Here is a 23,514-nt window from a genome sequence, read left to right as displayed (position 1 = left end):
CAGTTTCTTTAGATACCCGCGCATGCACAATGAGATGCCCATAGAAGCCGCCTTTTCTCTCTTTCTCTCTCTCACACTCCTCCGACACACACATACATACACACACGAACGCACAAACAGAGATATAAAGAAACAAAGCATTGTCACAGCTACGGAACACACGATACAGCTCAATTCAAAGGGACACAATAAATTTTTACCTTCCGCTTGTACTTACCTCCCACAAGCACCCTCTAAAACGTGAAAAAGAATTGGTTGGAGATTTTGCGCGCAACACACCCTCCCAATCACAGACAAAGGATTACCATAGCTGCGCAATACGCAGTACGGTTGAATTGAAGGCGACGCAATGGAGCTTTGCCTTCAGCGTGCTCATGCTACAGAGAAGCACGCTTTAAAGGCATGAAAGAGAATCCGTGCCAGATTTCGTGCGACAAACGCAACACATTCACGCACACACACACAGACACACGCATACATACGCACAACGTACTGTTCACCGTAGCTCAATGCATGTACTAAAAGTTAAAATTTTAACCTTTATTCCCAGAAATTAGAAATGTTATTATTACGATTAGCGTCCTTTGCCTACTTCAGAGATTTTGAGGCTGGCTGGCTGGCTGGCTGGCTGGCTGGCTGGCTGGCTGGCTGGCTGGCTGGCTGGCTACCTACCTACCTACCTAACCTAACCTAACCTAACCTAACCTACCTACCTACCTACCTATCGCGCGAAACTTTGTTCCTCTCTCTCTCGCTCTCTTAGTCCCTATACCCCTTCCCCCAGTGTAGGGTCGCAAACCGGACGTCATTCAATCGCCATTCCATCATGTTGACTGTGTTGGTGTCATACAGTCATCGCCACGTCTCTATGCTCCTGGGCTACCTTGACAAGCAAGCCCCATAGCGAAATGGCACGATACCGTAGTATGTCGCTAACAACCCCAAGGAACGAAATTCTCAGAATAACCACTGCCTATGGTAACTAAACGCGACTTCATAAATACACTGTATCTGTATATTGATGGAATCCTTATCGCATTCCTATCAAGAGTCATCGTGAGATAAGTTTTCGCTTAATTTTATGTATTTTATGAACAGTTTCAACCGAAATATTATGATATGCTTTGTTGCACCAGATTATTTACACAATTATAAAATTCAAAGGCACGACAGTACTCGCCCTCCAACGTCCTATTAGATCAAATGTTCTGGGATTACGTTCATAGGATAGAACAGAAAAACTCTATTAAAAGAATAATCAGAATAATCGCTAACGGTCGGGGCCCCTAGTCCAGGGCGCCACTTGCTCTTGCTATCTTCTCAGCTCTCTGGATCAGCTTGAGCTGGTCATTGAGGGCCGAGCTGGACAGCAGTACCTCCCATTGCTCGCTCGTAGTGTTCGTGTCTTGGTGTAGCGTGCACTCCCACCTAATGTTCTATAAGGTTGGTGTGGCCCCGCACCACGGACATTCGTCCTTGTAGGCTCTGGGGTATATGCGATGTATTATGTGTAGGTTCGTGTAAGTGCCTGCCTGGAGCCTACGCCAGGCAGCGGCATCCTCTGTCTTTAGATTTCGATAGGGTGGTGGATATTGCAAGCGACTCCCTCTGTGGTAGTTCACGATGGCTGAATACTCGGTCGACAGGGTCCGGGTCTTCTGCAGCCGGCGCGATGAGTGCTCGGTTATGCACGAATCTTCGAACTGCTGTGTCGGCCTGCGGGTTACCCGTGATGCTAGTGTGGCCAGGTATCCAGATGATGGTTTGGGTGGTGATGTCCTCAGTGTCCTCTTTCAGTATTTGGACTAGGACTTGTGCAGCAGGTCTTCCATTTTTCCATGTACGAAGTTGCGGCAGGCATGCTGGGAATCCGCGATGATCGTCAGTGGTTTGTTAGCATGTTGGCCTTCGCGAATGGCTAACGCGATGGCCACCTCTTCGACTTTCGTGATAGTGCAGGGGCGGGTCGATGCAGCGGAGATAACGTGGCCTCGACGGTTGCATCCCACTGCCACTGAGCCGTTGTTTTTCGTCCCATACATGGCGGCGCCCGTAAAACGGGTCGTGGTATCGAACCTGAGAGTTTTCTCCATGTACTGGGCCCTTGCTCTCCTACTACCGCACTGTCGGTTAGGGACCATGTTGCGTGGTATCGGGGCAACGGGATACCAGTCCTGGACGTGACGAGGTATCGAGCATGTTTTTTGGGTTCATGTTGTTATAGATTAGAAACCCAAGGTTTGTAGCACTTGCCAGCCCGTGCGAGTCTGCGCAAGTCTCTGTTATTGCGAGACGTAAAGGGCTCCTGTCAGTTCGCTGAGGGGGTCGTGTAACCCTAGCGCCAATAATTTTTCAGTCGGTGTACTCATCGGCAGGCGGAGAGCGGCCTTGGAAGCCATCCTCAATAGCATGTCAGCCTGCTTTGTCTCGGACTGTGTGAGATGGTAGTAGGGCAGAATGTATGTCATTCTGCTCACCACCAGGCTTCTGACCAGTCGGAGGGTGTCCCTTTCCTTCATGCCTCGGTTCTTGGATGTTACGTGGGAGATCATGCGTGATATCGCCTTGACACTGGCTTTCAGGAGTGTAAGAGTGTGTGTGGCCCGCTGGCTGGACTGCAGCCGCATGCCTAGCACCCTGAGCAATGGCTCCTATGGTGTGAGGCCCCCGTAGAGATGTACCTCGAGTTTTCTCGTTGGGTCTGTGGGGAACATGTGGGTTCCCCGGCCTCGCCAGAGTCGTATGGGCTCAAATTACGTTCACAGTATTTTTGTTGAACGGTAGTTTCAATTCCTTTTTAAGGATGACTGGTTAAAGTGGAAACCACAGCCTGCCTCGGGCTAAGGTGCTATAGTAAGTCAAATTGCAGCGTTCACATTATATTTCAACATCCGCATAGCTCTCACGTTTCCAAAATGACGCTCCCTGCTTCCTTGCTAGTCGTAACCAAGCGGTTCAAAGTGTGGACGTTCTTTAATAAACGCAAGCAAAAAATAGGAAACGCGCTCAGAATGATGTCGGAAGCAAGTATTTCCATGAGATCATTGAAACGAATGAAAAAGGTGGTTCACTTGCGCACATCGGTAATCCAAAAATCGTTTTCGTCCAGAACGTCTCTGTTGACTCTTTTCCTCTTTTACTTTTCTGGGTTTCTTTCATCTCTCTCTCAATTTTTTTTTTTGTCGTTGCAAATAATGCAAAAAAATATGGAAACTCCCGCCTTGCGCATTTCGCGCACGTCATTCCAGCGCGCCATTTCGGTCAATGCGCTCCCCGTACTTCCTAGAACTCCCCTTTCTTTGCTTTACTTCCAACATTTATGTCATTTCTGTTTTTTTTATCATTTCCTCTCTTGCACAACGGGTATCCTTTTCAGCCGGGACACATTTCTTCCATGGACAGACGCCCAGTCAGTTTCAGACGACGACTACGACGCTCCGAAGACGGTAGCGATGGAAACCTGGAAGATTTGGCGCGGCGTCCACGCAAACAAACAGAGTCAATCGACTGCGGTGCCGTTCTCGGAGAACGACAGCGTCGTTCCAAGCCTTGGCTCGAGAGAGAGAAAGAAAAAAGAAGGGGGAAGTCTATTTCCAGCGACAAGGGGTACGGGGGCGAGGAATTGCTTTCAGGCCACTCGCTGCATCCACTGCGGCTCTCAGGTTCTGCTGATGCTGACGGAGGCCGGATGGAGGCTTCATTACTTGGCCGCTGTGGAGACGCCGTACTGCGCACCGTTAGTACGCCGCGGTGCGCGTCGTGGGTGTAGGGTAGAAACTAAAGGAAAGGATTGGATGAAAAAGAAAACACAGACGCGTTGCCTCAGTTCACGATTGTAAATGAAGGTGCGTCGTCCATTAGGGCGAAAGTTTTTTAGATGCTGCCACAGACGGGAACAACAGCCTTCATAAACTTAGCAAAGATGAACATTGGAAGATCTGGGAGAAGAAGTCGAAGGCTTAAGCGTAGTTATGTTAGGATTCAAGCGAAAAAATTATGATCAGAATTAATCGCGGTTTCTGCAATACAACGTGTGCCATACCTAGTGTCCTTAGTTTCGGAACGTGAAACTCAGTAGTTATATGAATATCGCCATTATCAATACGAGTGCCAAGCTGCTTACTATCGTGGACGCGCCACGGAGCAAAAAATCTGAGCTTGATAGAACAATATTTATTATAAATCTAGGCCCGAAGTTAGCACCACTAACTAACGTACTTAGATTATGGTGATTGTGACATCTCGACAACGGCGCACGCGTGCGTAATTAAGAGATGACCTTGCATACTCTCATTGATCATGTGACGTTTATATGCCTCGCATCTCTTACAAAGCTGTGATTTGTTGTACACTGTGAAACGCTCAACGTACCTCGAATTTTCTGTTAGGGGCATCTAAATTGGGCGAAGTCCGCCTACAACGCTCTAAGCAAATGCGTGACCGATAGAGGGAACGAAGCTCTGTCTTACAGCACAGCAGCCCAATGCTCGAACCATTATGTCAAGATCGAACGCGTACTTCTATCGTGCCAGAGGCTCGCGCTCCAGTTTCACCTATTCTTCCCTCGTGACAGTTAGCACTATGAGACACTGTGTTAGACTGCATTGCTTTCGGGATACTACGCGGCCTTGAGGGTCGGGCCATATTTTCTGATGGATGCTTCCGAAATGAATAAAGTTCGCCCATATATTGTTATCGCATTAAAGGCTAAACCCCATGAGCGCGATATTGTGCGCGACAGCGACGAGTGACGGCTTCGAGCGACGAATCGGGCCGTCGCACGAGCAGATCGCGCGGTCTTGTCGCGCGATCGCTCGGTTCTGCAAATCTAGAATTCGTCGCTCATCGCCCGGAAGTGCTATGAGCGACTAGCCAATAGTAGGCAGCCGGAACGGGATGCACATTAGTGACGTACTACCGGTTTGCTCACGTGCGCGCTTCTCAGTATACAAACGGAACGAGCGAACTACCAAATTTCGATATGTAAACGAAAGGAAACCTACTCCAAGACCCTTCAGGAATAATTTATGTTGCTTTGTACAGCCAAACAAATCAACTTAAATAATTATAGCAAGTGCCACGCCAGGTTTGGCGCTAACTCGATCCCCTAATACCGGCAACACTGGAGACCCGTCGCGCGAAGCGGTCGCTCGCTTGGAGTTTGACTTCTGGGCGACAAGCGAACGTGACAGCCAACTTCATCGCGTCGCTTGGTGCTGTCGCGTACAAGATCGCTTGCATGGGGTTTATACTTAAAAGCTGTTGACTGCTTGAGTGATTTCAACGTCTCAAAGCAACACACAAGCTAAGGGATACGCTCTAGCGGAGACCTCCGCATTTTTCTTGAGAACCTGGGATTTTTCAGCTTATGGTCAACGCACGTTACACGATCGTTTTTTGCGTTTGACTGCCATTAAAATTCTGCCGTCCCAGTCAGGAATCCCGTTACCCGCCACGGTGGTTTAGCAGCTATGGTGATGCGCTGCTAAGCACGAGGTCGCAGGATACAATCGCGGCCGCGGCGGCCGCATTTCGATGGGGTCGAAATGCAAGAAACGCCCGTGTCCCGTGCATTGAGGGCATGTTAATGATCCTCTGATGGTCAAAATAATTCCGGAGTCCCACACTACAGCGTGCCTCATCATCAAATAGTCGTTTGGCGCGTAAAACTCCATATTTACAGGAATATCGTACTCAGGTGCGGAACGGCATAGCCACTGACTTGCTGCGACGACTTGCGACAAGGCAGGGCAGTTAACCTGATAAGTATGTTCACTTTGTTAGCCTACAAAGGAGGATATGTGTGATGGGTTGGTACAGAAATAAGCAGCAGTAATAAAAGATACTGATTGAGGTTGACTTCATTCAGAGACCAGTCAGGAGCTGGAACAAGACTAAGGAAGCGCTTTGGATAAGAGAACGCAGCAGCTATCTAGGCCCCACGCGTCTATGGCCCCACGCGTCTATGAGTCACCGCCGCCGCCCACTTCTTTGTGAAGCCTCGCTACCGGGAAAACCCGCCGCGTGCGGACTAAAATCAATCAAGACTTAGATAACGACGACGAGGTGGTGGCCATCGCAGAGGTGCCGAGTCTTGTCTGTTTAGCTGCCCCGCCACGGGAGAAGGGGGTGGCTGCTAAGGAGGTGCGCTAGCTGAGCAAAGGGAACCTAGGAAGAGGGTATATGGAAAAACGGGAAACAGAAGGGTAGGAGGTGAACGGGAGAAGAGAATTAAGGTCCCTAGGGCACGAAAGACGCGGAAAGAAAGCCCCGCGGGGTCGTCAAAGAAAGAGGGCAACGTAGCCGTGAAAGAAGGAAACGTTACCGTCCGACCGGGCCCTGTCGCCGCGCCTCGGCCTTCATTTCAGAAATCTTTTGTCTTCTCGCCCGTTCAATTTCTCTCTCGCCCTTTCCAGGCGCTTCGTTGTTTCGCGTTATCTGCGTCGCTTTGTATAATACTGGCACCTGTTTTAGTTTTTAAATTTTTTGTCGTGGCTAAACATTTTGCTTTTTGTCGAATGTCCGGCGCCTCGGTGCCGCCGCCGGTTCTTTTGACAGCGTATACTCGATGTGAAAAGAAGAGTCACGACGGGGTTCTTAATATTTTTTTAGTTCTTTCATTCCACTTTCTTCATTCAAGTCGAGCACTCGCGTGCCTGTGATTGCTTTCTCTTTTTCGTAGGTAATAAACGTCTCGCCTCATTGTTCGCTTGTTTTAATTGCAATGCCTCGTTATTTTTTGCCCTTTCGTGGCCACGTCTCTGCTTGTTAAACGCGCGCCCAGGGAGAGACAGGCCAGGAGCAAAGCGGAGCAAGCGCCTTCAAGCGCGGCCAAACGACAAATGCTGAAAGAATATTACCACAATGGAAAGAATTAGGCGCACTGCTGGGCGGTGTCACTGGTAAGAGGCGTTAGACGAGAAGGTGCTGTAGTAAATAAAGCAAAATCAAACTGGGAGAGCGAAACTTACGCGCATACGTTTTCCTTTTCTACCTTGGTAATTCCTTCCGTTTTTCTCCTGCACACTCCTATTATCTTATTAGGGCCATAATGACCACGCGGAGCTCTCGTCAAAATAATTATTTTATTTATTGTTCTATGAGCGGCAGCAGCTTCTCGCAAAAAGAAGCTGGTAGCGCGAAAGCAAACAAGACAAATGCACGAAAGAACGGGAGAACGATCAAAGCAATGTGAGCTCTACGGGAATGATAGGACAACATGAGGAAACACGGAAAGCTAACGACACAAGATGACTTGACCCCCTATAGGAAACGACGTGTGCGTAAAGCACGACGATGTAAAGCACGAGCCGAAAAGAAAGCAAACGGAATGTACACATCAGCAAGCCAGAGCAAATGCACGTACTGCGAACAAGGTCGCGCAGAGCAGCTTCGCCTCCAAATTAAATCGACGGCGATTTGCGCAGAGCCAAAGAAAACGTCGAGGAGTAAAAGAAATAACCTCAGCCCACGACCCGCTTCACCTAGTCCAATGTTTGCGAGACTTCGACATTCTCAAGCCCATGGAACATCAGCAAGAACCATCAGTAGTAGTTGGTAAGAGGCCGAACGATGTACCAGAAAAAGTAAAAATAAAAGAAAGCGCTATTAACAAACGTACGAAGGTTAACGAACGTCTTAGCAAGGCCGTTAAACACGCAAATGTTCATCTTACTTGCCTAGTTTCGCGGGCAGGCTAAAAAGAAATGAGTGAGGCTAAGGCACGTTCCAAGATTATCCAAGGGAAGCCGTCAGTGTCCTGAAGTATACGAAGGAGGAAAGCAAAAAGAAAAAGGAAAAAGAAATCGCAAGGAGCGTTCGGCGATGAACAAAAATAGATAAGAGGGAAGGTCTCCACCGCGCGGTTCAATCTGGATGATTGGTTCTGAAGAGTTTCGCAAATAAGCCATCAACGCGGTCCCGTCGCCGCCTGGACATCGGCAACCGTTTATTTCGCCCCTGCGCACCATTCCCGGTGACGGAAGAACCTTGCACGTCCTTCCTTCTCACTTGTTTCACTTTTCTGTTTCTATTTTTTGTTTTCTTCAGTTGTGACCAAACCCAGGGACTCGGGAGCCCACTGAGCAGGGAGCCTGACTGTCTGTTCCTAATGAAACAGATAGGAACTGTGGGGGAAAAGAATCATCGTCTTTGCAGTCACAAAGAAGCTCGCCTAATGCGCGCGAATCCATCAAGAAGCCCTGATGAGAAGAGTAATCCTGCGGCCAAATTTCCAGGAATCTGACCGGCACGTATAAACCGTGAAAAAATGTGTGCTCTGTGCGACCCGTTGCTTTATATCACCTGTTATACAGCCGTTTATATTCTGTACCAACACAAAAGAAAAAAAAAAGATTTGCATGAAAAGGTAGAAAGCTTAGACTGTGCACAAATGGTGTCTCCTGCTAGACTGCGTACTGGCCATAAGTAGAGGGAGGCAGCGAGTCGTGAGGGGCGAATGTGCTTGCAAGACACTGGTCACCGTCAAGGAAATGCCGCAGCCTTTTGCGTGGCCTTGTCCCTGACATATGGCATGGGATGTCCCATCAGATCAAGTGAAGCCGAGAGTTATAATTCGTACTGTTGACTGAACATAATTAAGCTGTGTGTTTGGAAATGCCACTGGCATGGAGGGTTCTTGCAATAGGCTGGCTAAAGACTACAAAGCTTCTATGAAAGCAGTCCATTTCAATGAGTTGCCCATTATTGCCTGTACTTTATTTTCTTAGTTTGTGTGTGCTGAGTGCAATTACCATCTCGCACCATTATCAACCCGTCCAAGCAACTAAACTTGCTCTGGAAGCTTTTGAGTAGCGGCGCAGTGAGCTTACATATTATTGAAGTCTTCGTTTTTATAGCTTCTTTTGTTATCCTCCATGTTGTTTGGAGATTAAAATAATAATAATAATAATAATGATGATGATGATGATGATGATGATGATGATGATGCCGACGACGACGCCGATTATGATAATGATGATGATGATGATGATGATGAATTATTATTATTCGCCACCGTCTGGTCGCCACCGACTGCCTAATGGGCATTAGGTGGCAGCCGAGCCAAGTTTACTTGTGGCGCGCACACCCGTGTCGGCTAGTAAAGCAAGGAAAGGAGGCGTCAACCCTGTAGCGTTGTCCGAGCGCACGCGGGGGGGGTTGCGCGCGCATGGGCGACAATCTCTGTGACTTTGGGTGGCCTCGCGTTTGACCTTGGCTCTGACAAGGTAAAAAAGTGCTTGGAATTTAAAAGGAAATATGTGACAGAGCGCTGGCTTAGCAGTAGATGCCAACTTACTGAGACTGACAGTTTCCTCAATTTAGCAGTGAACAAACCAATAATTAAAGCACGGAGCGTGGCAGGTTGACGTAATTGCAGATCTCCGCTACATTAGAATTGCTGTGGTCGAAAAATAAAGAAGGTAAATGCACTTGTTCTCAATTATGCACGATTTCTCTGCAACGAAATTCTCACTGCACTCCAATACACGCTTTTGAAAAATGCCAAGTCGGCTTTGCCGCAGTCTATGTTTTCCCGAAATGTGACGACGACTGCTTCATTAAATTGTGAGCGCTAAGAAGCGGACGCATCGTTCTTGCTTTGGCGCTTTCCTTTACATCCTTTTTAAAACCAGAAAGACAGAATACTGCACACGCTGCGCAAAAGTCACCGACAATAATACTACTGGCCGACCACACAGCCGAAGAAACCAGTTTGACATTGTTTTTTTTTTTGGTTCAGATGGACCAATCTTTATACGAGCTAGGGTGCTACAAGGTTATAATGCAGAACTCATACTACGGTCTGTCCCTTAGCTGCGGTCCTTCTATTTTGATCCTGATCAGCTGCGCTCTCATTGGCACATCGTCCAAAAACGCCCATTCTGCCTGACACCTTCAGTGACGGCATACAAATTTATAAACACGACATGTTTTTGCTCGTTCTGTTCTATGGTGGTAAGTAGACAGAGAGAGAGAGAAATAGAAGACAGCAATGACAGGGAGATTAACCAGACGCACGTCCGGTTGGTCGTAAGTAAAACACCAATAACGTTCAGCTGCTGGTTGAATGAACCCTCTGTTCACCCACTGTCGCCGCATATAACTTTAGTGCGCGAAGTGTTGCAACCCTCAACAATTTTACTCGAAGTACTAACACGCCTAACGGGACGTTGGATGGTTTGCGTTCCATCTGCGCTGGTGAAGGAATAGCTTTTGTAACAGCTGCGACAAATATTTGACTTGTACATCTGGTCTCAGTCCGCGATTTATTTATATTATGAAAATGAAAACGAGATTTCACACACTGCACAATAAATCTAAATTTATTTGTTTCGAAATTACGAGTGTTCATTAAAGATTCACAAAAATCTTGCTACCATACTGGGCGCATATTCACAAGGCCCACTTACTCTAGAATTGTTCGTAAGAGGAAATTCTTGCAAATACTTATTCTGGAGATATGATTAGTCAAGATGGATAACCAATGGCTAAGAACATTTATGAACGTGTAGCCTTGTGAATACGGGCGTTGTAGTTTTTCTAATACAGTCTGAAGCACCTTGTAGCAAACTTTCGTGTTTCACAGGTTTATCAACAGCCCACCATAGTTCGTGACCGAAAAATCAAAATGTGGCTCTAAATTGCTACTACCACTTTTCTACAATGCAGAGCCCACTATGGAAACACTTTTCTTGGGTGAATGCCGCCGCCGCCTGATTGTCGCAGCGTTGGTCATGTCGTTCATATGCATTCGCAGCCATGATCAGCGGACACTCAAAATCGCGCAGTCACCTCCATGATTGTCCTCTTACCGAGCACTGCGGCCATTCTGCTGGTGCCATAGGGATCTGCGCCATTTAGTGCTCACACAGAGACGAGAGGAGATGGGAAGCCTGGTAAGAAAAGAAGATTCAATGAAAATTGCTTCAGGAAGCCTCTAAAGGCGTGTTCGCTGTAGCGCGGGAGCACTATCGACTGATAATTACGCCCCCAATTTCTATTTCTGCTCCCGAAGTTCCCTGCTGAAACAGCGAGGTACCAGTTGGATTGCAACACGGGCCCACATGGCCGACCGCGTTGTGTCGGCTCAGGGGTTGTACGGCATTCACAGAAACCATTCCAGTTATGCGCTGGCCATCGCGAGAGCACGCAAGTTAGCCCGCTGTGTCCACGCTGTACGTCTAGCCTTAATTAGTTTTCCTGACAAGCCTTCCCGGGGAATCCGCAATCTTTAATGACTTGGCCAGTATTGATCTCTGTGGCGTATTTGCGTCCTTGTTCGTGCTTCGGCGATCGTTAAAACGTTACGAAACGAATGCAAAGACGTTACGCTACTAATCAATCTTATGGATAAGTTCACAAAAAAAGACCCCCCTCCCCCCACCCGCTCACCAGCTCCCACATAAGAAAGAAGGGGCGAGAACCTCTTCTTTCCTTACGATCATATTGTTTAAAATTCTTAGATGTAACACATTTACGAGTACATTAGGGGAGAGGAAAAATGTTTGCACTACTGTAAACAAGAGAAAGTAAACGTATGCGACGAAAAGTAAGCTTTAGTTGCATTTCAATAGAGAGTTCTAGCATGTTCGGTGTTCAGGCAAACGGAGGAGCTTTGGACGGATTACCGAATGAGCGGGGGCGTAAACGTGAGCGGTCGGCGTAGTGGGGCCAGCCTGAGGCGCAATGGTTAACCAGGCAAACACGGAATTATTATTGCGGCTAACAAATGTATTCTACTTTGTTGCAGGTGTAAATTTTCAGCAGGAACGCTATTACGAAGCTGCCAAAAATTTACAGCAAGAGCCACAGAGAATACCCTTGGTTACTGCAATATTGTGTGCGTGTTTGTCTCGTTAAGCTTTTTACCCGCCGTGGTTGCTCAATGGCTGTAGTGTTGGGCTGCTGAGCACGAGGTCGCGGGATCGAATCCCGGCCACGGTGGCCGCATTTCGATGGGGGCGACATGCGAAAACACCCGTGGTACTTAGATTTAGGTGCACGGTAAAGAACCTCAGGTGGTCGAAAGTTCCAGTCCTTCACTACGGCGTTCCTCATAATCAGAAAGTGGTTTTGGTACGTAAAACCCCAGAATTTAATTTTTTCTTGTTAAGCTTTGTGCCACCAGGTAGCTGCATCATACCAACCAGTCAAATTTATGCCTGTGCTCATCCAGCAAAATGTCCTGTCCAGTCCACTTGCGTTTACCGGAATACTCAGCACGCTAAAACTCTGTAATATGATCTGCACTCTGTAACTCTGTAAAATTCTGTAATTCAGAAAAGAAACCCTAGTAGGACATATCATCATACCGCTTGGTCTAGACGGTTTCGAACAGTTATATATTCCATGGTACCCCCATTGAAGACCAGGCAATTTTTTTCGTCTTCACTAAATTACTCAGAAAAAGAATTCACCAACAGTTACGATACTCCCTAATGCAAAACTTACGCACAGCTCTATACGCGTTTTCATTTTGTTATATATTGGCTTGCGCGGAAAATCTGTCTCGTGCGGCACCTTCCAAACGGAGCGAATTGTGGCGCGTCTATATCGCTAATCGGTAGATAGCGAGACGCAGCACGTGGGTGACGCGGGGGCACGATTCACAGAAGCCGCCGCAGACAGACCTCCACTCATGCAGTGCTTTGTTTCCATGCAGACGACGCGTGCTACTCCGGCATATATCGTAGGCATCGTACTACACAGCCCGCCTTGCGCGGCACCACGCTTTTCTTCTCCCGCTTCCGCACCACAAACGACGAGAGCAACCATTAGTCGCTGGGTAGTCGTGCCACCAGTGTCAGTGGCGACAACACGCAAGGGAGCGTCACATCGAGCCTTACTCGTAGCCGTTCGCCATCGCCCCTTGCAGGAGTAGTGATCCCCGTCATTCGCGCGGGTACTGCGGACTCACTTCAGCAGCAGATCCTGACAGCATATCTCGAATGTAGCCCTCCCCGCCTAACGGTACCCTGCCTTCACCCTACCCCCCCCCCCCCCCCCCCTTGGAAGCGCAGGTGAGATCGCCTACGCGGTTGCGGATGCCGTGGCCGCCGTCAACTCATCGCATGCGCAGGCCATCTCCCCTCCACTCCTCCTCCACTTTCCGCCTCATGGTTCCACTGCCTCCTTCTTCTCCACTTTCCTTTTCCTCTCTTCCCTATGGCCTTTCTTTCGTTTGCCACTGCGCTTCGCGTTCGCTTTCATTCCTCGCGGCGGTCGTTTGCGCGGTTACGCCGACGCCGCCAAAGCTCACCGCAGGAACAGGTTATTGAAATCTGCGCTCTAAAAACGCCGTGAACAAGCGGGCGATAACAGAAACAGAGAGAAAGTAAGGACAGGGAAATATAAACGGAGGTGAACCAGATGAGCATATGGTTTACTGCACTACAAGAGAGAGAGATATATATAACAAGCACAGGGAATATCAACTAGAGGAGCACCTCGCTGATAGGAGTGGATTTGCGTGGATTGAACATTTTCGCCACAGCAGCACAGAAGAAAAGTGGCAATTGAATAGATTGGGCGTTTCTACTAAAAATGTTCCAGGTGTAGCGAACTGAACGCGTTGACATTACAGAAGACAGTGAAAGAACTGCTAATCATGCGTCATGGTTGGACACAACGCAACATTTTCGGCACACTTGCTCGCTGCGCTTTTATACTATACCTACATTAACCTGTCCTTCGTGCAGGGAGCGGTCAATTCTTGCCCAGGTCACGTGCACATGTAAGCAACAGCCTCCGAATTTCAAATCAGCCATTATGGCGCAAATGCCGTGTAACAGGCGGTGGGAGGGTTGGCTTGCATGTGAAGATCTAGAGAGTCAGAGACCTTTCCTCGATCAAGCTCACTGAACCCCACAGACCAGCGGAGCGCTAGACTGAGGAACCTACCCACCGCCCAAAACCCCTATCATAAATAAAGTTTACCATACCATTTCCTTGCGATGGCTAGACGCATCTCTGTATAGATAAAAACTGAAAAAATTGCTCGCCATGGAGTGAACATTTGTTGTAAAAAGAAAAACAAATTGAAATATTATTTGGGTGAGGACCTAAATAGTGGAATGAATAATTATTGAGTGATTCGTTTGTTGAACAACGCACACCTGAAACTTCACTGGAACATATCAAAATTCGAGTTGTGGGCCTTGCGTGAGGCTTTTCATGCTCAAATAAGAATATTGAGGGGACGAACTCAGAGTATCATATACATTATGTGCATTGTACAGTATAACTATCTATGTGCTTTCGCAGTTCAGAAAGACAATCACGCAGTCAGTATCACGCATGTAGGTGCACAGCACAGCGAAACGCACGCAACTTCAACAGAACGTCCATTCGGTGCTGCGCGTTACTGACGATGCGCTTCGAGGAAAACAGCGAGGAGAAGCAGACTGCTTCACAATGCAGGAGCGTTCAAGGACATAAAGTATGTGCGCTAGAAGTGTTGACGCCTGAGCTTCCGGCAGAATATGTATGAGACGCCCGAGTAGGGCTGGCGTGTAGAGCACCGCCGTAAAGCCAGCGTAGGCATATTGTTACAAGTGCGTAGCCTAATTTGCTTGAAAGCTTTTAGCGCAGCCCGGAAAGACAAGCCCGTCGTCACAAGAGAAAAAAAAGTAAGAAACAGCAAAGGAAAGAAAAATAGGTTGCTTCATTTGCATGGCACAGGGCCTTTCGCTGGGCAGGAAACCAAAGTTAGTGCCTTCACGGTTTACCTACGCACCAGAGACATGACTCTTGAGCACAACAGATGCACAACATCGGATTCGGCTACGAATGAGGGACTGCATTCTTCAACTGAGCGATGTCTTTTTCGAGAACGTTGTAGTGAATGTCGGCGTTGCTTAGAGATTTGCGTGGCCTTCTGTTTCTATTCTAAATTGTCATCTTTAGGCTAACAGAAGAAGCATGAGCATAATAAATAGAACTCTATAAATTGTTGGTACAAAAATTTAATGAATTTAATCATTGGAAAGATGTAAATTTTAAAGAGTGCATAACCGGCTTAGTGGCTATGGCGTTGTGCTGCAAAGCACGAGGTGGCAAGTTTCATTTCCGGCTGCGGCGGCTGGCATTTAGATTGCTTCGAAATGGAAAAACGCTCCGGAACTTAGGTTTGCATGCGCGTTAACCAATTCCAAGTGGATGGATGGATACAACTTTCTTGTGCCTCCGGCAAGGTTTAACGCGACCCGGGCTCAGGTCTCCCACAGATGAATGTCAAGGCCCTGCCTCCACGCCGCCTCACGGGCTTGCTGGGCTGTCCACGTCTGTATTCCGAGGTCTGAGCTGCGCAGAGGTGCTGCCCACCTCGACGACAGGGTCTCCGGAGCAACTGCTATCCTTCCTATAACTACATTGCACTCCCACAGCATGTGTTTGAGTGTTGCTGGTCCTTCTTGGCACAATTTGCACGTGTCGTCCTGATGCTTATCTGGGAAGATATGTTCCAGACGGGATCGATCAGGGAAGGTGTTCGTCTGGCGTTGTCTCAAGGCGACGGCCTGCCTCCTGTTCAATTTGGGACTCTGCGTTGGGTATATCCTTCTGGCGTTTAGATATGCACTGGTTGTGTCGTTGTATCTGGTGAGCCTGTCCCGTTCTGGGCGAGAAGTGTTCGCTATCGTGCGAGAGGCAACGGCGCGATGGGTCATGTCTCGCGCCGTCTTCCGTGGTGACGTGCGCGGGGAACCATTTGATCCTCGAGCTAGCGGTTTTGGATCTGCCCGCTTTGGCCAGAATGGACAGGGCTTAGGAAATTCTACCTTTGGCGTAATTCTTTACTGCTGTTTGCGAGTCGCTTAGCACGACTTCACATTCCTGTTCTGTGAGGGCCAGCGCCATCGCTACTTCCTCCGCTATTTCCGAGCGTTTGGTGCATACACTGCATGTGGTTCTGATTTTAGAGTTTGTGTCTATGACTACGGCGGTGTATTTTTGGCCGTTCGGATATTCGGCTACGTCGACAAATTGCGCGTTTCTCTCTCTGCCGATTGGACGGAGCAGAGCCTCGGCTCTTGCCTATCTCCTCTGCTGAGAGACAGTTACTGCGCTGCACTTTACCCCAACCCTTCCTTCCCATCAACAAAAATCTCCTTCTCTCTTGCCTATCTTCTACCTCGGTTGTAATCGGGATGCACGTTTCTTGGGATGTTTGCCACCGTAAAGGTATCTGATTTAGTGGGGGATTTGCATTTTCTGGCCGTGCTGGTTGTGGTACGTTATGCCGAGCGTGTTCTTAATGTACCTTCCCGTCGTGGTGGTCGACAGGCGTCCGAGCTGCGAGATGCGTTGTGCTTCGGCTATTTCTTCCAGGGTGTTGTATATGCCCAGCTGAGCCAGGGGCTCGGTGCTCGTCGATTCCGCGAGACCCATGGCTATCTTGTACGTTTTCCTTATGAGCGTGTTGATCTTGTTCTTTACCGCGACGTACCAGTTATGGTAGGCGGCTACGTAGGCGATGTGGTGACAACGAAGGAGTGGATCAGTCGAATGATGTTTTCTTCCTTCATGCCCGCGTGTCCATTGGTTATTCTCTTTATGAGTCTCGTGGCGCTGGTGACTTTGCCTTCGATCTTCCTCACGGTTTCGCCGTTAGCTCCGTTGGCCTCAATGATGATTCCGAGAATTTTGATCTTGTTTACCTTGGGGATTGCGCTTCCGTCTTGGATGTACAGGCCGATTTCCTCGTACTCCCAGGGTCCCGTGTAGCTCTTTGGTGGCATGCCTCTGCGCGTGGGCCAGTAAAGCAGTAGTTCGGACTTGCTCGGGGAGCATTTGAGGCCCGTTCCTTGGAAATACTCTTCGACTTTGTGAATGGCCGTCACTGCCACGGTCCGCCCAAATCGTTATATCGTCTGCGTATATGGCGTGGTGTATTACTTCGATTTCCCGTAGTTTGCTGGGAAGACCCAACATGACTAAGTTGAAAAGCAGCGAAGATATAACTGAGCCCTGGGGGGTACCTGCACTTCCTTGGGTTCGTTCTTCGGACTCGAGGTCTTCAACGGTCAGGGTGGCTTTGCGATCGTTCAGAAAGTCCCTCACGTAGTTTTAGGCCCTTTCCTCCAGGTTCAGATTAGACACTCGTTTCAGCATCGACTCGTGAGCGATGTTGTCGAATGCTTTTTCCAGGTCTAGTCCTAGGATGGCTCTGGTGTTGCTTGTCTTGTCGTCAAGGATCTGGTTCAGTTGCAACATGACGTCCTGCGTTGACAGGCAGGATCGGAAGCCTATCATGGTGTAGGGGTGGGCTTCCGTCTCTTATATATGGCTGTTGATATGGTTCAGGAAGGCGTGTTTCAAGACCTTACCGACGCACGACGTGAGAAAGATTGGGCGTAGGTTCTCCAAACTCAATGGCTTTCCGGGCTTGGGTATGAGATAGCCTTGGACCTCTTCCACTGCTCCCGGATGCGGCCTTCTCTCCAGAACTTGTTCATAGAGCCCGTGAGTTTGGTGACAGATTTACGTCCAGGTTTTTGAGCGTTTTGTTGTTAACCCAGTGCGGTCCTTGGGCTGACTTGCCGTTGAGTCCTTGGAGCGCGGTTCTGATTTCCACCTCACTAAAGTCTTCATCTAACTTGGAACTAGGACTGCCAGTGCACCGGCCGTGCTCAACCATCGGTCGTTGCGGGAAGTACTTGTCGCAGAGTTTCATGACGATTTGGTTCTCGCTCGCCGCCCGTTTCTCTTTGTGCAGAAGTCTCTGCAAGTCGGCTGTTTGCTAGGATTTGCTTTGGGTTTCGCCCAGCAGGTGCCTCAGCAGTCGCCACGTACTTCCGTTGTGGAGTTGGCCATCCGCGGCATTACAGACTTCGTCCCACAGTTGCTTGCTCAAGGTATTGCAGTGCTCTTCGATTCGTTCGTTTAGTTCGGCTATCTTTTTTCTCAGTTTTCGATTGAGCCACTGGCCTTGCCATCGAGTTTGTATGGATTTCTTGGCTTCCCAGAGGTGGGCGAGGCGACTGTCCATCTTCTCCGTTAGGATTTCGGGAGTGATGGTTTGCATGGCCTCCCCGACATCCCTGGTCAGGTCCGCGATCCATGTGTTAATGTCACCGATCGGCTCATCGTCTAGCCTGATATCCCGGTGCCTGCGCAACTTGTCCCAGTCTGTCCATGCGAAGCTTTTGGTCGGGGGGGGGGGGGGGGGGGGTTCCGCTCGGGGGATCATGATTTCGATGATCATGTGGTTGCTACCTAGGTCTTCTAGGGTGTTTCTCCAGGTAGCCCTCTCAATGTTGTTTATCATTGTTAAGTCCGGTGTGGTATCTTTTGCAACTGAATTGCGCATTCGCATTGGGGCGCTGGATTCCGTGATGAGCGTGTATTCCAAGTCTTGCGAGTCCTGCCATAACTGTTTGCCCTTGGTTGTGGTGTGGCCGTATCCCCAGGTATGGCACGGAGCGTTGAAGTCCCCACCCAATATTAGCGGGTTCAGGCCGGCGAGCTCGGCCGCCTTTTTGAGCAGGGAGAGAAAACGCTACCGTTTTTGTACGGGTTGCTGTATATGTTCAGTATAAATATGCTTTTCTTTTGCGTTCTGTTAGGAATAATCTGTATCATTATATTCTCGGCTTGCGGGCCTTTAATTTCATGTTCTATGGTTACTAGGCCCTTTCTGATTAGTGTGGCGATGCCCCTATCGTTTTGGAATTTAGGGACGAGGGCGCGAGAGCCCGGCATGTTGGCCGACGCGCCCGCTGTGTCTTGTAGCATTATCACATCGGGTTTGGGTTGGATGTTTCTTACGTGCTGTTGTAGGAGCGGTTTTATCCTGGCTAGACCTCTGCAGGTCCACTGCCAGACCAATAGCTCTTTATCGTGTCTGGCCATCCTGGAGTCCTAAATAAGGCACTGTTGAGAAACAGGAGTGTTGCGTGGGGGGCGGTTCCACCATGGGAGCGTCTGGAATTACGGGATTTATATTATGAGTTCACGCGTTCGGCTGTGGTGATTGCGACAGGGACGGTGCCCACATCGCACATTCCTCGAGCTTTAGCACCCTGGTTGTGAGGCCGGATATGGCGGAAGACAGATTGCCGATTGCACTTTGTAGTTCTGTAAGCATGGCTTTAATTTCCGGTCTCGCCTGTTCGGCCCGGCTGGTGTCTTGGCTCTGCACGGCTCGCTTTTTCACGGGTGGCGTTGCTTTGGCATGTTCCTCGCCATTGTTGCTCGGAGCAGCAGTGCTGACGGGAGTGCATGTAGGAGGTTGCATGGGAGGCGCGACCTTTCTCAATTCGTGCACCTCTTGGGTTAGCTGTTGTACTAAGCTCATGAGCATGGCGTTCTCACGTTTTATTTCAGCAATAATCTCATTGTCTATGTTATTTGTGACTTGCGGTTCTGAGGCAGTTACTCCGTAGACCCCGCGCCTTGGCGGACCCTTGACCGCGTCTGCCCAGCTCACCTTTGCGGGGAGGGCCTGGACCTCCTGAGTGCCTTGGCGGCGTCGACTGGATCTGGACCTGGCTCAGCCCGGTCCCGCAGTGCGACTGCGAGCTCTGCTCCTCGACCGGCTATGCTGGTGGGATCGAGGGGTCCCGGTAGCCGATGTCGATCTGGACCTGGCCCGGCCTCTGGATCTGGATCTTGGCTTTTGCAGGACCCGCCGCGGTTGCTCAGTGGCTATGGTGTTGGGCTGCTGAGCACGAGCTCGCGGGATCGAATCCCGGCCACTTCGGCCGCATCTCGATGGGGGGGAAATGCAAAAACAGCTGTGTACTTAGAGTTAGGTGCACGTTAAAGATCCCCAGGTGGTCGAAATTTCCGCAGTCTTCCACTACGGCGTGCCTCATAATCAGAAAGTGGTTTTGGCACGTCAAACCTCATAATTTAATTTTTTAATTTTGCAGGGCGGGGGCTTGCTCTCCTCCAGATTCCTTGACCGCCTCGTGTTCTGCTTCCGCTTCAGCTTTTTCCTTTCCCATCTTCGTTTCTTGACTATATATGGGGTCTTGAACTTCGCTCGGCAGGATTTGTCTGCCGTAGTGTGTTCCCCTCCGCATAGGCGGCAGTTTGTGGTGCACTGGTGATTGGGGTCTGGGTTCTTGGCACCGCATCCCCTGCAGATCTTGTCCTGGGGATTAGGGCAGACTTGCATACGGTGCCCCAGTCTACCGCATTGGTGACAGATGTCGACCTGCTTCCTGTTCAGCGAACAGCGAAGCAGAGTGCCTCAGTACCTGACGCGAGTGGGCACTTTTAGGCCTTCGAAGGCGATCATGACGGTCGTAGTGTTGCTAACACGCTTGGCTGCTAGGGCTGTCGGGTTCCTGTCATTGACGATCTTAGAGTTAATGGTCCTGGAGTCTTCTTTGAGAGGCATGCCTCGGATGACCCCTTGGCCATATGATCGGGTGCCGTTTCATACGCGTTGACCTCGTAGTAGCGGTCGCCGATCCCGATGACCTCGAGCTTCCTGTTTTTTTATGCGTTGGTGCTACTGGGTCTGCTGATAACGACGATGTTTTGATGGGTGTTGGGGCAGACGGTATCTTCGCTGGCGTCTTGATTGGACACTGCTGCAGCCCGGTATATGGCTGACGCAATTCTGACTGCGCCGATCATTGCTGTGTTGAGCCCGCCTTGGGTCTAACGACAATCTTGATGTCGTTCCTCGGGAGGGCCGGCATTCTGCTGGCCTTGAGTACTTGTTGTTTTACGTTCCGCGGGCGTCACGGCGGCTGTCGACCTACTCCCTCGCTGGTGCGGGAGTAGGCTTCGTTCTTAGGTCTATGCCGCGATGCGCTGTGACCGGACCGGGTTTTGGAGCCGATCATGCACCAGCCGGCACCTCCACCGAATTCTTCGGAAGACAACTCCTCTCCTTCGACCTGGACCTCCATGCTTAGCAAAAAATTGGTGCGTGGGCTTGGGTATTGTTAGGCCTGACGGGTGGTAGCTCGCCTAGGCTGGCCTCCAGGCGTGCGCAGCGTCTTAACGCGGCGTCCGCGTTGCTCGGGCGGAATTGGTTCGTAAAGTAGCGAAAAATTGTTTCCCACCTTGAAATTTGATACCAGCACGCTCCCGGCAGCTTGCTGCATCCGAAAATAAATGAGCTAGAAAAATAGCGTTCTGGTTCGCAGTCACTTCGTCTTCCTCCCAACCAATTCCAAGTGGTCCAAATGATTCTGCAACACCCTAATATATGGCATCCCTCACAATTATACCGTGGTTCTGGCACGTAAAGCCTGAGAACTTATTTTACATAGGACGCAACTATTGACCAACGTAAATGCAGCCAAACATGGTCACTGTAATTTGAAAGACCTAGGACTAGACCTGAAGCAAAAGCACAATTATGTTGGGAGTCAGCCTGAATATTCTTAAATTTGTGAATCAACGATTGGCCGTAAATTATGTTAAATGCTGTGAACACGACACGCTGCAGGTATTTGCAAGCAAAAATCCTAACCGCTTGGCGCTATGCGCCACGTTTACATTCTTTAGGAACGGTTCTCATTCCAAGGCTCCTAAAGCTTCGAAGAAAACAAGCCGGAACGCGTGCGTACTGAATAAGGAGACAAATTTATCGATAATCGAAGTTTCCGGCTGCTGTTGCTGAAGAGTAAGCCTGTGCTTAGAGACACGAAGGATTCACCCTTACTTTTTTTTTCTTTTCAGGTTTTATTCTTTTCTGCATCCCAGAATAACCCGGTTCTATTGATTATCGACGGAAGAATGTGAGCCCAAGGGCACCCACGGCTTTTCTATTGCTTGAAGCTGCACTATCCGGGAATATACGCGCCGGCGACGGCATTCACATTAGAAAGAAGGTAGCTGTAAACAAAGTGCAGCTGCGTCTTTGGCAAAGCCTGAATAAATACGTGGAGAAGCTCTGAGTATAGCAGCGAACTCTCGACACCTGCGTTGTTTCCAGCTGGCTTAGATGACTTCCCCTTTTTGCCTGGTTGTTGTGCTCGCAATTGCTGTTCTTGCTTCAGTCTTAATGGCACGTGATCACGAAGGGGCATCGGCCTGGCTTTACTGTAAAAGGGAACTTCTTTGCCTGGTGTTGGATAATTTTAAGTATACATTATGTATTTATGTAAATGTGCCTGTTTGTACATGTCTGTGCACGTTTGTGCGCGTTCTTGAGCTATATACTCTGGCTTCCTGGACTCGTGTGCAGAGAAGAGAGAGAGAGCTCGGAAGGAGAGAGAAGGCAGCGAAGTAAATGAAACGAGCTTCCGATTAGCTACGCTGCACTGGAGGTAAGAAAAATGAGAAATAGAAAGAAGGCAAGATGGAGAAAAGTGAACACTGCGTGCACGCGGCAGCGTACGCAGGAGTACCACGAACGGTCACTCAGGCCTGTGGACTTCGAAAACTGCACTAGTGCACGAATAGCAGGTTGTACGTTTTCGCGATTTTGTGGCTGGGCCCTAGTACAGGGGATATTAGGCACAGGATGCTCAGGGAGGTCAAGTGAAGCCGAATGTTCCAGCGGACTGTACCCGTTGGATGACAAAAACCAAAATCGCAATCTCATTGCTGCAATGTCTACATCACGCGGTGCTGAATAAGTTTGACGCCTATTTTTTTTTACCTGCATATGCATTGCGGAAAATTCCCTCAGCTGAAAAATGAATATTTTCGAGCACTTTGATCGTATTGAGGGTTTTTTTTTTTCTTTTTGTTTTTTTTAGTCATAGAACTTTGTTGTCATGCGAGGAGAAGTAGCCGGTGCCCCTTGGAGGCGCCGTCCTCTTCTGCTTCCAAATCCTTAAGAGATACAAAAAATTCCGGCAGGACCCATCTCAGAATGAGTGTCGACATTATTACGATTAGCAATGAAGCAATTTATGTAGCGAGTAATCATATTGCCAAATTCTTAACATCTGTGTAGCCGACTTCTCTAATTTTTTGTTACCGACATCTTCCTTACTACTCTGTAGCTCAACGCTCCTCGCTCAAAGCATGCGCTGCTCCCGTTCTGTTCACTTCAGCTGACTTTAGTTTTCTTTCGACAACTGCTTCCATCATTGCTTATGTTCTGGTCGTCTGTCAGGGCCTATATACAGTGACACATGCTAATTTTCACATATCTAGAGGTCCAAATTGGCGTGAAAGAGGTTAGAATCAGACATACACCACATATACCGCAAGATGGATCAAGTTCCCAAACAGTGCTAATCATAAAAAGCGTAAAAAGTGTAAAAATATATTTACAGAAAGACAGAGAGCTATGAATATTTTTACTGTGCATGGGGGAATGGACAGTGGGACGGGAAAGAGTGAGGATCGATGATGAAGAGGAGGGAATAAGTAACAGGAGCGTAACGCTGCGACATCACTAAAGCTTGCCGATATCACCGACAACTCCGCAATGACTGACCCAGCTGATCAAACTATACTCGTGGACAACTTTCTGTTGCAAAGAAGAGAAAGCTACTAAGGCAAAGTGCGTACAAGTGAGAGCGCTTCTGAAAATAATCCTGTGTTTTCATCCACGTTAGCTTAAGCTGGGTAAGAGAAAACATAAACACCTTA

The 23,514-nt window shown here is 48.9% G+C and overlaps 1 long non-coding RNA gene across 2 annotated transcripts in view; it reads left to right on the top strand.

Annotated features, from left to right (window-relative positions):
• LOC129387755 (uncharacterized) overlaps positions 1–21,863 on the top strand; it is a 96,696-nt gene extending 74,833 nt beyond the window's left edge. For both annotated transcript variants that reach the window (XR_008614939.1, XR_008614940.1), the window contains one exon: positions 21,646–21,863. This is a non-coding gene — a long non-coding RNA (uncharacterized lncRNA). The remainder of the gene's footprint in view (positions 1–21,645) is intronic.
• Positions 21,864–23,514: the final 1,651 nt, after the last annotated feature.

This window comes from Dermacentor andersoni, chromosome 2, assembly GCF_023375885.2.
Source record: "Dermacentor andersoni chromosome 2, qqDerAnde1_hic_scaffold, whole genome shotgun sequence".
In the NCBI taxonomy this organism is placed as follows: domain Eukaryota; kingdom Metazoa; phylum Arthropoda; class Arachnida; order Ixodida; family Ixodidae; genus Dermacentor; species Dermacentor andersoni.
Note: the sequence above shows the minus strand (reverse complement) of the source record. Positions and strands in the feature narration are given on the sequence as shown.